Consider the following 15,344-nt stretch of genomic DNA (forward strand, 5'->3'; position numbering starts at 1 on the left):
CATATTATAAGTCTTTCTTAATTATAATTGACCCAGATATCAAAAGAGCATTAAAAATAACTCTAAAATTTTAATTTGGCCGGCGTGGTGGCTCAAGCCTGTAATCCCAGCGCTTTGGGAGGCCGAGACGGGTGGATCACAAGGTCAGGAGATCGAGACCATCCTGGCTAACATGGTGAAACCCCATCTCTACTAAAAAATACAAAAAACTAGCCGGGCGAGGTGACGGGCGCCCGTAGTCCCAGCTACTCGGGAGGCTGAGGCAGGAGAATGGCGTGAACCCAGGAGGCGGAGCTTGCAGTGAGCTGAGATCCAGCCACTGCACTCTAGCCTGGGTGACAGAGCAAGACTCTGTCTCAAAAATAAATAAATAAATAAATAAAATAAAAAAATAAAATTTTAATTTACACAAAAAGTTTACCTAAGACACCCATCCTATTCACTGTACTTAACTTTTTACTTTTAACAAAGGAGACATGAGACATCAATCAACATATGTAAAACAAACATTGGTTTGGTCTGGAAACGTGGGACAACTCAAGGTGAGGATGCTGGTGAACTTTCAGATCACAGGTGAGAGACAAATGGTTGCATTCTTTTGTTTCGGCTTAGCTTCTGAAGGCATTTCTATTTTTATTCCACTAATAATTTTAAAACTAGCTTATTTAATAAAGTGATACCTTAAGTTACATGAACTTGAAAATTGCTTAGACTTATTTACTTAATTTATGAGCGCTCTTTTACTTATAAGCCAATTTGGTAGACACAACATATAACAATGAGTGTGCATGCAAATAAACACATCTAGACCTGTATACACACACATAAATGAAGATCCAGTAACTTGGAACCTTAGCCATGAGATAGCAATATAAGCTTGCCGGTTTTACTTTCCCCCAATAAATAATCCAAAGGAGGGTGAGAACCAAAATTTTGGGTAAAGCAGTCTTCATGGCAGTTTGATTTTTAAAGGCCAAACCTCCCTAGACTCCAAAGTGCCCTGGGGCCAAACTGTACCAAAGGAGGGCATCACACATTAACCAGGCTCCCTGCTTAGAACCACAGCACAAAAGCCTGGATACATGCAAAGCCATTCCACTTTCTTATTCAACATTAAAATCCAGATTTCAAACAATGTTGGGCCCAAGCAGCATTGCAATCTGTAAAGAAAATTCTAAGGAGGGCTTAATACTAGACCTCAGAACCTCTGCCAAGAGTGTTCTCTTTGGAGTGGTTGGGGTCCACAGAACCCATGGAGCGAGTTCCAAATGTCTCTGGCCTTAGGTAGGTGCCACATGCAGGTCTTCCCCTCCAGAGCACACTATGGGCTTTATAAGAATAGCCATGAACTGTAACGTGAACTGGATGCTGGGTGGGCCTTTTTGTTCCTTAGCCAGTTGAGTACAATAAGGGAGGAATTTAGCATATGAAAAGAAGATTTAAGTTGCCTGAAACATGTGCGAATTTCCTCTGAGCTGTGCCGCATATAGGGATCAGGGACCATGCTTGGAAAAGATATAAAAGAATTTCTTCCCCCTTTGGGACAGGGAAATTATTCCCATTCATTCCTAGGTCTTCAGGCAGTACTGGGGAGTGACCCCAGCCAATTGCCCTCAATTTCCAAGGAGCTACTAGGAAACAGCCACTGAAAGACTGAAAAGACAGGAAAAAGAAACCATGAAAAAGACTCAGGTTCCTTAAGCAAACTGCGCAGTGGTTGTCAGATTCTCCACATGGAAACCCCTTAGTTTCAGGGGCCATGGCCAGAAACCTGCAGTTGCTTCTATGTTAAGGCACTGCTCACCAAGGGTCCCAGGTTGGAAAGGAAAAGAGAAAGAGATTCCCTTGTATTGGAGCAGAAAGGGAAAGAAGAAAGGAGAAGAATAAATCCCAAACTTTGGGCTTACCTCTTCCTCCAGGCTGGCTTGCCAAAATATGTTAAAGGTGGAGGGTGTCCAGGTTCTTGGCATCTTGAACAAACAACTGGACAAAACATACAAACAAAACAAGGAAGGGATGAAGAGATTTATTCAAATGAAAGTACACCTCAGAGTGTGGGAGTGGGCCTGAGCCTAGGGGCTCAAAGTCCCCATTACAGAATTTTTGGGAGTTTAAATACCCCGCTAGAGGATTCCATTGTTTACTTTGGGTACGCCCTGTGTAAATGAAGAGGATGAAGTAAAGTTACAAAGTCATTTATGGCATATGCCCTGTGGAGAGGATATTTCCTCTTATAGCTGAAGTGTGAATTGGCCTTATGTTCGCTGCCTCTAGACTGTATTTTCCTGCCTCAATGTAAGAATGGCCTAAAACACATTGTATGTTTTTCAATTTGGGGTTACCATGAGGCTTGCAAATACTAGTTTATAACCCGTTATTTTAAGCTGATGACAACTTAACACTGATTGTATAAACAAACAAACATGCAAAAGGAAAACTAACAAACACTATACATTATCCCCTCATTTTTTAATGTTTTCTTGTTTCTCTTTATGTTTTATTGTATTATGTTATAAGAAGTTGTGATTATTATTAGTTGGTTCATTATTTAGTCTTTCTACTTAAGATAAGAGTAGTTAATACACCCCCATTATACTGTCATGTTATTCTGTTTTTTTTCTGTGAGTTTATTCTTACCTGCACATTTTGTACTTTCAGATGATTTCTTATTGCTCATTAACATCCTTTTCTTTCTGATTGAGGTACTCTCTTTAGTATTTCTAGTAGGACAGGTCTGATGTTGATGAAATACCTCAGCTTTTATTTGCATGGGAAAATATTTATTTCTCCTTTATGTTTGAAGGATATTTTTACTGGATATATTCTTTTAGGATAAAATTACTTTTCTTTAAGCCCTTTAAATATATCATTCCGCTCTCTCCTGGCCTGTAAGGTTTCCACTGAAAGGTCTCCTACCAGATATATTGGAGATCCATTGTGTGTTAGCTGTTTCTTCTTTTCTCTTGCTACTTTTATAATCCTTTCTTTAACCTTGACCTTTGGAAGTGTGATTATTAAATGTCTTGAAGCAGTCTTTCTTGATATAAATCTGCTTGGTGTTCTATAACCTTCTTGTACTTGAATGTTAGTATCTTTCTGTAGGTTTGGGAAATCTGGTGATTTTATCCCTTTGAATAAACTTTCCACCCCTGTCTCTTTCTCTGCCTCCTCTTTAAAGCCAATAACTCTTATATTTGCCATTCTGAGGCTATTTTCTAGTTCTTGGAGTCATGTTTTATTATTGTTGTTTTTTATTTTCATTTTCTCCTCTGACTGATTTCATGTAGCTTGCTTTTAGGCTCACTATCTTCCTCCTGCTTATTTAATTCTGTCATTAAGAGACTCTGATACATTCTTTAGCATATTAGCTGCATTTTTCACCTCTATAATTTCTACTTGATTCTTTTAATTATTTCAATCTTTGTTATATTTTTCTGATGGCATTCTGAATACATTCTCTGTGTTTTCTTGAATTTCTTGGGTTTCCTCAAAACAGTTATTTTGAATTCTTTGTCTGAAAAGTTATATATCTCTGTTTCTCCAGGATTGGTCCCTGGTGACTTATTTAGTTCTTTTGGTAAGGTCATGTTTTCCTGGAAGTGGACAATGCTTGCAGATATTTGTCAGTGTCTGGGCATTGAAGAGTTAGGTATTTACTGTAGTCTTCACAGTCTGGACTTGTTTGTGCCCGTCCTTCATGGGAAGGTTTTTTAGGTATTCAGAGAGACATGAGCCCCATGTCCCATAATGCTGTGGTTCTTGCAGACTTGTAGAGGTACTGTCTTGGTTGTCTTGGATAAAATCTGGAAGAATTCTGTGGATTACCAGGTAAAGACTCTTGTTCTTTTCTTTTACTTTCTCCTAAAGAGAAAGTCTTTGCTGAGCCACCTGGGAATAGAGGTGTGGTTATGCAAGCACTCCTGTGGCTACTACCACTGGTACTGCATTGGGTCAGACCTGAAGCCAGAATAGCACTGGGTCTTGCTGAAATCCCTTCCCTTCAGTGTAGCAAGTTCCCCCATGACATGGATGGGCATAAAGATGCTGTTGGAAGCCAGAAATTGGAGTAAAATACCTTAGCAGTTTACCTAATATTATAGTCCATTGCAGCTAAGCTGGCACTCAAACAATACAAAGTTCTTCCCACCCTTCTTTTTCCTTTCCATAGGCAGAAGAGCCTCTCCATGTGGCCACCACAACCACGGGTCCACAAGGGGTTCTGCCCATCCACTTCCAATGTTGACTTAAAGCACAAGATCTTGTCAGTCAGCTCATGGTGAATGCTGCCAGGTCTTGGACTCTCTCTTCAGCATAGTGGGCTCCCCTCTTGTCCAGGGTGGATCTAGAAATGCTGTCCAAAAGCCTAGGCCTGGACTCGGGGTCCCCAAGAACCTGTTTATCGCTCTGCCCCACTGTGGCTGAGCTAGTAGCTAAGTTTTTGTTCTTGTAATGGTGCATTGGTACACAGATAGTAGTCAAAATTTGCTATTCCAGCAGGAGGACAAATAGTATAGGCTTCTATTTTGCCATCTTACTCCACCTTCCCAGAAAAATGCTTTAAGTCAACTGTGTTACATATGCTCAAATATCTAAAGGCATTCATGAACAAAGAACTAAAGGAAATAAGAATAATATATCAACAAACAGAAAATATCAATTAAAATACATAAATTATTAATAGGAACCAAACATAAATTGTAGACCTGAAAGTACAACGGCTTAAATGAAAATTATACCAGAGGAGATAAACAGAGGATTTAAGAAGAGAGAAGAAATAATCAGCAAAATCAAAGCTAGACGAATTGAAATTATCTAGTCTGAGGAGAGGTAAAGAGGAAAATGAACAGTGCCTAAAGACCTGTGGAACATCATTGTTCCTGGTTAAATAGTGCCTAGTCCCCCCAAAAAACTTTGTGTTAACCTAGAATCTTAGAATTTGACCTTTTTTGGAAATAGAGTCTATGTAGATATAATTAGTTAAGATAACATCAACCTGAAATTAGGATGGGCCCCAATGCAATTACTGGTATTGTTATAGGAAGATAAAACAGAAAAGATAGACATGAGGAAGAATGCCATGGAAAGATAGAGGCGGTGGTTGGGGTGATAGGTCTATAAGCCAAGAGACAGAAATGGTTGCTGACAACCACCAGAAGCTAGGAGAGAATCATAAAAACAGATTATCCCCCAGAGCCTCTAGTACAAATCAATTCTGTTGATATCTTGATTTCTGATTCCAGCCTCTATAACTGTGAGAGAATAAATTTCTGTTGTTTTAAGCCACTCTGTTTCTGCTACCTAAATATGGCAGCTTTAGGAAACTAACACAAGCATCAAACATAAGAGCACATGCATTATGGGAGTCGTGGAAGAAGAATAAATAAATGAAGAGAAAAAATTTTGAAGAAATTATAGGCCCAAATTTTCTGAATTCTTTAATAGTTCCTCATTCTATAAAATACATTAATTTACACATGCAAGAAACTCTACAAATTTAAGAAATAAGAGGTCAGCATTACTGATTCTAAGGGCATAAAAAGAGTAATAAAGGACAACTGAAAAACTAAATACCCATAAATATGAAAATGTGAATATAATGAAAAAATAAGAAAGGCACAAAAATCAAAGCTTATGCAAAAAATTGATTTTCTAAACTTGTCAATGACTATTAAAAATATTGATTTAATAATCCAAAAACGAAAGCAACTCTTCTGAGATGGGTTCACTAGAAAATTTTGGAAAGCATTTAAGTAAGAAATTATACCAATTCTCTACAATCAAGTCCAGAAAGCAGGAGAAACCACTTTCTACCTCATTCTATGAGATCAGCATTACTCTAATACCTCATACAAAAACCAAAAGCATTACAAGAAAAACAATACTGCAGACCAAGATTTCTCATGAGCATAGATGCAATAATGCTCAAAAGAGTATTAGCAAATAAGTCCAACAGTGTATGAAAGACTTATACGCTGACTAATGGGGTTTTATTTATTTATTTATTTATTTATTTATTTATTTATTTTCCTGCTTCTTTTTTAAAAATTTCAATAAGTTTTTGGGGAACAGGTGATGTTTGCTTACATGGATAAGTTCTTTAGCATTAATTTCTAAGAGTTTGGTGCACTCCTCACCTGAGCACCGTACACTGTACTCAATGTGTAGTCTTTTATTCCTTACCCCCTCTCACCCTTTCCCCTGAGTCCCCAAAGTCTATTGTATTATTCTGATGCTTTTGTATCCTCATGGCTTAGCTCCCACTTATGAGTGAGAACATATAATGTTTGCTTTTCCAGCCCTGAGTTACTTCAATAAGAACAATGGTCTCCAATTCCATCCAGGTTGCCATTATTTTGTTGTTTTTCATGGCTGAGTAGTATTCCAAAGTGTGTATGTGTGTGTGTGTATATATGTATGTATGTGTGTGTGTGTATATATATATATATGTATGTGTGTATATATATGTATATAATCGTTTTCTTTATCCACTCATTGATTGATGGGCATTTGGGATGGTTCCCAGTTTTTTAAGTTGTGAATTGTCCTGTTATAAAAATGTGTGTACAGGTATCTTTTTGTTATAATGACTTTTTTTCCTTGGGATAGATACCCAGGAGTGGGATTTCTGGGTCAAATGGTAGATCTACTTTTAATTCTTTAAAGAAACTCAGCACTGTTTTTCATAGTGGTTGTACTAGTTTACATTCCCACCAACAGTGTAAAAGTGTTTTCCTTTCACTGCATCTACACCAACATCTATTATTTTTTTATTATGGTCATTCTTGCAGGAGTGAGGTGGTATTGCATTGTGTTTTTTTGCCATTTGTGTATCTTCTTTTGAGAATTGTATATTCATGTCTTTAGCCCACTTTTTGATGGGATTTTTTTCTTTCTTTGTTGCTGATTTGTTTGAGTTCCTTGTAGATTCTGGGTATCAGTCCTTTGTTTGACGTACAGATTGCAAAGATTGTCTTCCACTCTGTGGGTTGTCTGTTTAGTCTGCTGATTGTTTCTTTTGCTGTACAGAAGCCTTTTAGTTTAATTAAGGCCCATCTATTTATCTTTGTTTTTGTTGTATTTGCTTTTGTATTTCGGGTCATAAAGTCTTTGCATAAGCCAACGTCTAGAAGGATTTTTCCAACGTTATATTCTAGATATTTTATCATTTTGTGTCTTAGACTTAAGTCTGTGATCCATTTTGAGTTGATTTTTGTATAAGGTGAGAGACAAAGTTCCAGTTTTATTCATCTGTATGTAGCTTGCCAATTACTCCAGTGCCATTTGATGAATAGGTTGTTCTTTCCCCACTTTATGTTTCTGTTTGCTTTGTTGAAGATCATTTGACTGTAAGTATATGACTTTATTTCTGGGTTCTCTATTCTGTTCCATTGGTCTATATGCCTATTTTTATACCAGTACCATGCTGTTCTGGTGACTATGGCTTTATAGTATAGTTTGAAGTTGAGTAATGTAATGCCACCAAATTTGTTCTTTTTGCTTAATCTTGCTTTAGCTATGTGAACTCTTTCTTAGTTTCATGTAAACCTTAGTATTGTTTTTCTAGTTCTGTGAAAAATTATGGTGGTATTTTGATGGAAATTACATTGAATTTGTATATTTCTTTTGTCAGTATGGTCATTTTTACAATATTGTTTCAAACAATCCTTGAGCATGGAATGTGTTTCTATTTGTTTGTGTCATCTATGATTTCTTTCAGCAGTGTTATGTCATTTTTCTTGTAGTGGCTTCTCACTTTTTCAGTTAAGCATCTTCCTAAGTATTTTAGGGTTTTGGCACTGATTTGTTTACATTAATTTTGTATCCTGATATTTTGCTGAATCCATTTACCAGTTCTAGGAGCTTTTTGGAGGAGTCTATAGGGTTTTCTAGGTTGTATGATCATATCATCAGAAAATAGCAATGGTTTGAATTCCTCATTACATATTTGGATGCCCTTTATATCTTTCTCTTATCTGATTGCTCTGGCTAGGACTTCCAGTTCTATGTTGAATAGAAGTGGTGACAGTGGGCGGCTGTATTAGTCAGGGTTCTCTAGAGGGACAGAACTAATGGAATACTTACATATACAATATATACATATATGAGTTTATTAAGTGTTACCTCACACTATCACAAGGTCTCACAATAGGCCACCTGTAGGCTGAGGAGCAAGGAAAGCCAGTCCGAGTTCCAAAACTGAAGAACTTGGAGTTTGATGTCTGAGGGCAGGAAGAATCCAGCATGGAAGAAAGATATAGGCTGGGAGGTAGGTCTGTCTCTTTTTTTTTCACATTTTTCTGCCCACCTATATTCTAGCCACACTAGCAACTGATTAGATTGTGCCCACCCATATTAAGGGTGGGTTTGCCTTTCACAGCCCACTGACACAAATGTTAATCTCCTTTAGCAACACCCTTACAGACACATTCAGGAGCAATACTTTGTATCCTTCAGTCCTATCAAGTTGACACTCAGTATTAACCATCGCAAGCTCCCCCCTTGTCAATGTGAACCCATAAATACCTCCTGAGATCATACATAATCTTCAAATAAAGACAATAATAAAGTAATAATTACACCTACCATAATGCAACTATCCTTTGTACAACCAGAAAGGCACCAACCCCCAACCCAAATACAAAGTTAACAATACTTAAATGCTAATGTGAGATCAATAAATCTTATGTCACATGATAAAGGAGAAAGGAAATGAAATGAAGATATTTTCTTAGTACAAGTGTGCACATGCACAAACACGTTTTTTAAAAAAGAAGGAGGAAATACTCATGACAATTTCTGTCCTCATTTCTGCCGGTGGTCACATGGTTGTAGCTGGTATTGATGACTACCATCTTCTACTACTCATTCTGTATTCCCTTTGCCTTCAGCAAGCATCTCGGCAGGTCATGGTTTTGTTTTTTTTTTTTTTTTCCTGGTGGAGTGACACAAACCTTCATTCCTGAAGGGTCTGGGTCATTTGTAGTCCTGCCTGGATTGGGCTGTTGTAGTTTCCCATTGAATTTAACCACAGGGCATGGTAATGCTAAGAGATGCCCTAATGGATCTCCTGTATTCCATACATACTCTTCCTTACCTCCATTGTGGAGTAGTAGACTGATTTCATTTTGATAGTCCTGATCAATCACCCTTGCCAAAATAGTAACTCCCTTCTTAGCTTGTTGACTCAAAGGCAAGAGGAGCCTAAAGTGTCCAGGTGGCAATCTTTACCTCCAGCTCAATGGAATCATTGTTGTGTCTCCTGGTGGCGTCATTCCTCCCTCTGGAACTAAGACCTCTAGGCCAGCACAACAAAATGTCGTGAGAACAGGAAGCAAAAATTTTGCTAATGAATCACTAGGGGGCTGGTGAGTGGTGCCACTTCCACTTCCACCTTTTGATTCCTGGACCCGTGAATCCTGGGTATGGGAGAAACAGTATTATATATTGGACTCTGATTTAGAACATACATGACATTCTGGAGAACTTTGCCCCAGGCCCGCAAAGTATTGTCACCTGGTTGGTGTTGTAATTGTGACTTCAAAGGGCCATTCCACCATTCTATCAATTCAGCTGCTTCAGGATGGTGGGGAACATGGTAAGACCAGTGAATTCCATGAGCATGAACCCACTGTCACACTTACTTAGCCATAAAGTGAGTGCCTTTGTCAGAGGCAATGCTTTGTTGTTTATCACGATGGTGGATAAGGCATTCCGTGAGTATATGGATGGTAGTCTTGGCAGAAGCATTGCAGGTAGGACAGGCAAATCCATATCCAAAGTAAATGTCTAATCCATTGAGTACAAGCCTCTGCCCTTTCCATGATGGAAGAGGTTCAATATAATCAACCTGCCACCAGGCAGCTGGCTTATCACCCCAAGGAATGGTGCTATATTGAAGGCTCAGTGTTGATCTTTGCTGCTAGCAAATTGGACACTCAGCGGTGACAGTAGCCAGGTCAGCCTTGGTGAGTGGAATTCCATGTTGCTGAGCCTATGTGTAACCTCTATCCCTGCCACCATGTCAACTTTGTTCATTGGACCATTGGGTGATGGCAGGGGTATCTGGGAAAGGAGGCTGAGGGCTGAGTGGGCTCCACAGAATGGGTCATCCCACCCACTTGATTATTAAAATCCTTAAAATTCTCCTCCTTTGAGGTCACCCATTGGTGAGCACTCACATGAGATATAAATATCTTTACAGTTTTTCACCACTAAGAGAAGGTCCATCCATATTCCTCTTTCCCAAATTTCTTTGTTACCAATTTTCCAATCATGCTTCTTTGAAGTCCCTAAACATCCAGTGCAACCATACATAAATCAGTATATAATAACACATCTGGAAATTTCTCCTTCCATGTAAAGTGCACAACCAGGTGCATTGCTTGAAGTTCTGCCCACTGGCAAGATTCCCTTTCACCACTGTCCTTCAGGAATATCCTGGAAAGGGGCTGTAGTGCTGCAGCTGTCAACTTTTGGGTAGTGCCTGCATATGATACAGAACCCTCTATGAACCAGGCCCTAGTCTTCCCTTCCTCTGTCAACTGATCATAGGAAACTCCACATTAGGCCATCAGTGCAGGTTGGGAGAGAGAAGGCAGGATGGCAGGAGTGGAGACGATGGGCATTTGAGCCACTTCCTCATGTAACTTACTTGTGACTTCAGGACCTGCTGGAGCCCGATCATGTATATGCCACTTCCATTTGATGATGGAATGCTGTTGTACACTACCCACTTTATGGCTAGATTAGTCAGAAAACATCCAGTTCATGATAGGGAGTTCAGGTCAAATGGACTTCATGACTTACAGTCAAATGTTCAGTTTCTACCAGTGCTCAGTAACAGGCCAAGAGCTGCCCCTCAAAAGAAGCATAGTTACCTGCAGAAGATGGCAGGGCCTTGGTCTGAAATCCTAGATGCCTCCAATGTGATTCACCCATGGGGGCCTTCCAAAGACTCCAAACAGCATCCTTATCTGCCAATAACAACTCAAGCACCATTGGATCTGCTGGGTCATACGGCCCAAGTGGCAGAGCAGCTTGCACAGCAGCCTGGACCTATTGCAGAGCCTTCTCCTGTTCTGGACCCCATTCAAAACTGCCAGCCTTTCAGGTCACTCAATAAATGGGTGCAGTAACACACTCAAATGAGCAGTGTATTGCCTCCAATATCCAAATAGACCCACTAGGCATTGTGCTTCTTTCCTGGTTGTAGGAGGGGTCAAATGCAGCAACTTATCCTTCATCTTAGAAGGAATATTTTGACAGACCCTAGACCACTGGACCCCTAGGAATTTTACTGAGGTAGAAGGTCCTTGAATTTTAGTTGGTTTTATTTCTCATCCTCTGGCATGCAATTGTCTCACCAATAAGTCCTGTGTGTTTGTTAATTCTTACTCACTGGATCCAATCAGCAAAATGTCATCAATGTAAAGGACCAGTGTGATATCTTGCAGAAGCAAAATCAATCAAGGTCTCTTCGAATGAGATTATAACACAAAGTTGGCAGTTGATACACCCCGAAGTAGGACAGTAAAGGTGTATTGCTAATCTTGCCAACTGAAGGCAAATTGCTTCTGGTGGGCCTTATGGGCAGGAATGGAGGAAAAAGGCGTTTGCCAAGTCAATGGCTGCATAGCAGGCACCAGGAGATGTGTTAATTTGCACAAGCAATGAAACCATATCTGGTATAGCAGCTGCAATTGGTGTCACCACTTGGCTAAGCTTACAATAATCCACTGTCATTCTCCAAGATCCATCTGTCTTCTGCACAGGCCAACTGGGAGAGTTGAATGCGGATGTGGTAGGAATCACCATTCCTGCATCTTTCAAGTCCTTGATGGTGGCACTAATCACCACAATCTCTCCAGGGATGCAATATTGTTTTTGACATACTATTTTTATAGGTAGGGTCAGCTCTAATGGATTCCATTTGGCTTTTTCCACCATAATAACCCTCACCTTGGCAATTCAGAAGCTAGTGTGAGGTTTCTGCCAGCTACTAAGTATGTCTATGTCAATCACACATTCTGGCACTGGGGAAATGACCACAGGATGAGTCTGGGGACCCACTGGATGCACTGCAAGTCAGATCTGAGCTAAAACTCCATTAATTACCTTACCTCCATAAGCCTCTACTTTCACTGGAGGACCACAGTGATGTTTTGGGTCTCTTGAAATCAACGTCAGCTCAGAGCCAGTGTCCAGTAGTCCCAGAAATGGTTGATAAATTCCATTACCCCAAAGCACAGTTACCCTGGTAAAGGGCCAGATGTCTCTTTCGGGAAGGATGGGAGAAAGATTTACTGCATAAATTGTTGGTAATGTAGTGGGGTCCTTCCCCAAGGGGACTCAGTCTCCTCTTCTTTCAAAGGGTTTTGGGTATGTAAACTGGCTCAAGTTTGGAAATTGACTGAGGGGCCATGATTCTCTGCTTTTATAATTCAAATTAGTCTTTTGTCCATTTGACCTAGAAGTTCTCTGCTTGTATAAATTAAGTGGGAATGCAGTAGGTTTCCTATCAATTTCACTTCCAGGAACACTGTGATTATTGCTGCTTTGTCTCTTCTGTCCATTACAGTAGCTATGCCCACCTTGCCTTTGAAGGTTGGGTGCTACCCCTTGGCCTCTGCCAACTCAGGATCTAATTATTTTTATTGAATTTAAATTTCGTAGTTGAGTGACTCTGGTTCCTACTGTCAGATCTGACATACAGAGAAGAGCAATTACAGGGCTCTTCAAAGATGCCGATGCTGCCCTCACAAATCTATTTTGCAAGACATTAGTCAAGGGTTTATCTTCTGGGCCCTCCCAGCTGGAATGAGTAGGTCTAAAGTGACTAATCCATTCCACCATCCCAATCTCCCTAAGTCTTTGGATTTCTTCCTATACATTAAAACAAGGAAGATCAGCCCACTTACAGTGGACCATCTTTTAATTCATATTTCAGTTAACCAAGCAAATAAGCTATTAGAACCCTTTTTAACTCCATGAGCTGCAACATTAAATGCAGAGTCCCTACTTAGTGGGCCCAAATCAATAAATTCAGCCTGATCCAACTCTGTTTCTTCCACCATTATCCCACACCCTTAATATCTATTTCCATGCCTGTTCTCCAGATTTCTGTTTATATTAATTAGAAAACTCAAGTTATTTTTTTTTAATTATTTTTTTTTATTTGACGGGGTCTCACTCTGTTGCCAGGCTGGAGTGCAGTGGTGTGATCTTGGCTCAGGGCAACACCCACATCCCGGGTTAAAGCCATTCCCCTGCCTCAACCTCCTGAGTAGCTGGGGCTACAGGCGTGCGCCACCACGCCCAGGAAATTTTTGAATTTTTAGTAGGGATGGGGTTTCACCATGTTGGCCAGGATGGTCTCGATTGCTTGACCTCATGATCTGCCTGCCTTGGCCTCCCTTTACAGGTGAAGTGCACCTCCTCATGGGTCACACTGTCAACCTCACCTCAAGGGGCCTGCCAGGACTTCAGTCTATTTATAGATCTAAAAGCAAACAGGGGAGTTGAGGGTAACTCCTGAGGAGAATCAACATTGTTTTGCCTGGCAACTGCCTCACAGGAGGTCATTATTATTGCTTCAGGGAGCACAGGGTTTATCTCCTCAGGCAAAGGTGGAAAGGCTGATGGCAGCATGGGTCAGGGAGCAGGTGTAGCCACTACTGGAGATGGGGAAGCTGTTTCCTCTGGGAAAAAAATGTTCATTAGCATTTACAAACTCAGTGTCCCTACCTTCATCAGGGTCCTTTCACACATCCCCATGCCAAGTTGCAAGGTCCTGTTCTTTTCCAATCAATTCCTTCACTTTAGCAGTAGACACCTGCATGCACCTTTCGTTGCAGGTCAGCCACTCACATGGCAAGAGTCTGAGTCTACTTTTCCACAATCTCAGCTCTTTCTCTATAGGAGATAAGACTCTCACTCAGGGCAGTCTTAGCAGATTTGTGGCTCAGTATCTGCTTCTGAAGCCAGGAGATAGAAACCCCGAGTTCACCATTTTCTTTCACCACTTTGTCCACTGAACTTAGGACCAACCAACCAGCTTCATTATATTCCTTGGTTGTCCATGTATTGTCAAAGGTATTATTTATAGAGTCACTAAATTCCTTGCCTCTCATGAGCAGTAAATCAGGAGTTTCAAATGCATTTTTTTTTTTGCATAAATCTCTAAACAGTTCAATCCAGGGACTATTGGTGTTCTCCATACTATTAGAAGTAGAGTCCTTAGCATTTTTAGATGTAATCATATTAAGCAGCCAACTCCAGAAACCCCAAAACCAATGAAAGAACTCCATCCTTAATATTCTGTTCCTCTAGAAACACTCCTGGTACCAAAATCTGTATTAGTTGGGGTTCTTTAGACAGACAGAACTAATGGAATAGATACACATATTCAGGGGAGTTTGTTAAGTATTAACTCACACAAGCACAAGGTCCCACAATAGGCTGTCTGCAGGCTGCAGAGCAAGGAGAGCCAGTCCAAGTTCCAAAACTGAAGAATTTGGAGTTTGATGTTCGAGGGCAGGAAGCATTCAGCAAGGGAGAAAGATGTAGGGTGGAAGGTTAGGCCAGTCTCTCTTTTTCATATTTTTCTGCCTGCTTATATTCTACCCATGCTGGCAGCTGATTAGATTGTGCCCACTCAGATTAAAGGTGGGTCTGTCTTTCCCAGCCCACTTATCAAATGTTAATCTCCTTTAGCAACACTTTCGCAGACACACCCAGGATCAATACTTTGTATGATTCAATCCAATCAAGTTGACACTCAGTATTAACCATAGCAGCACCCTTGTCTCTTTCCAGTTCACAGAGGGAATGCTTTCAACTTTTTCCCGCTCATTGTAACGTTGGCTGTGGGCTTGTAATAAATGGCTTTTATTACATTAAGGTATGTTCCTTCTATGTCTATTTTGCTGAGGGTTTTAATCACAATGGAATGCTGGATTTTTTTTCAAGTGCCTTTTCTGCATCTATTGAGTTGATCATGTGATTTTTGTGTTTAATTCTGTTTATGTGGTGTATCACAATTTTGACTTGCATTTGTTAAACAATTTCTGCATCCCTGGTATGAAACCCACTTGATCATGGAGGATTATCTTTTTGATGTGTTGTTGGCTTCTGTTAGCCAGTATTTTGCTGAGGTTTTTTGCATCTATGTTAATCAAGGATATTGATCTGTAGTTCTCTCTTTTTTTTTTTTTTTTTGTTATGTCCTTTCCTGGTTTTTGTATTAGGATGATACTGGCTACATAGAATGATTTATGGAGGATTCCCTCTTTATCTTTTGGAATATTGTCAATAGGACAATAGGATTGGTACCAATTCTTCTTTGA

This window comes from Macaca nemestrina, chromosome X (assembly GCF_043159975.1).
Source record: "Macaca nemestrina isolate mMacNem1 chromosome X, mMacNem.hap1, whole genome shotgun sequence".
In the NCBI taxonomy this organism is placed as follows: Eukaryota; Metazoa; Chordata; class Mammalia; order Primates; family Cercopithecidae; genus Macaca; species Macaca nemestrina.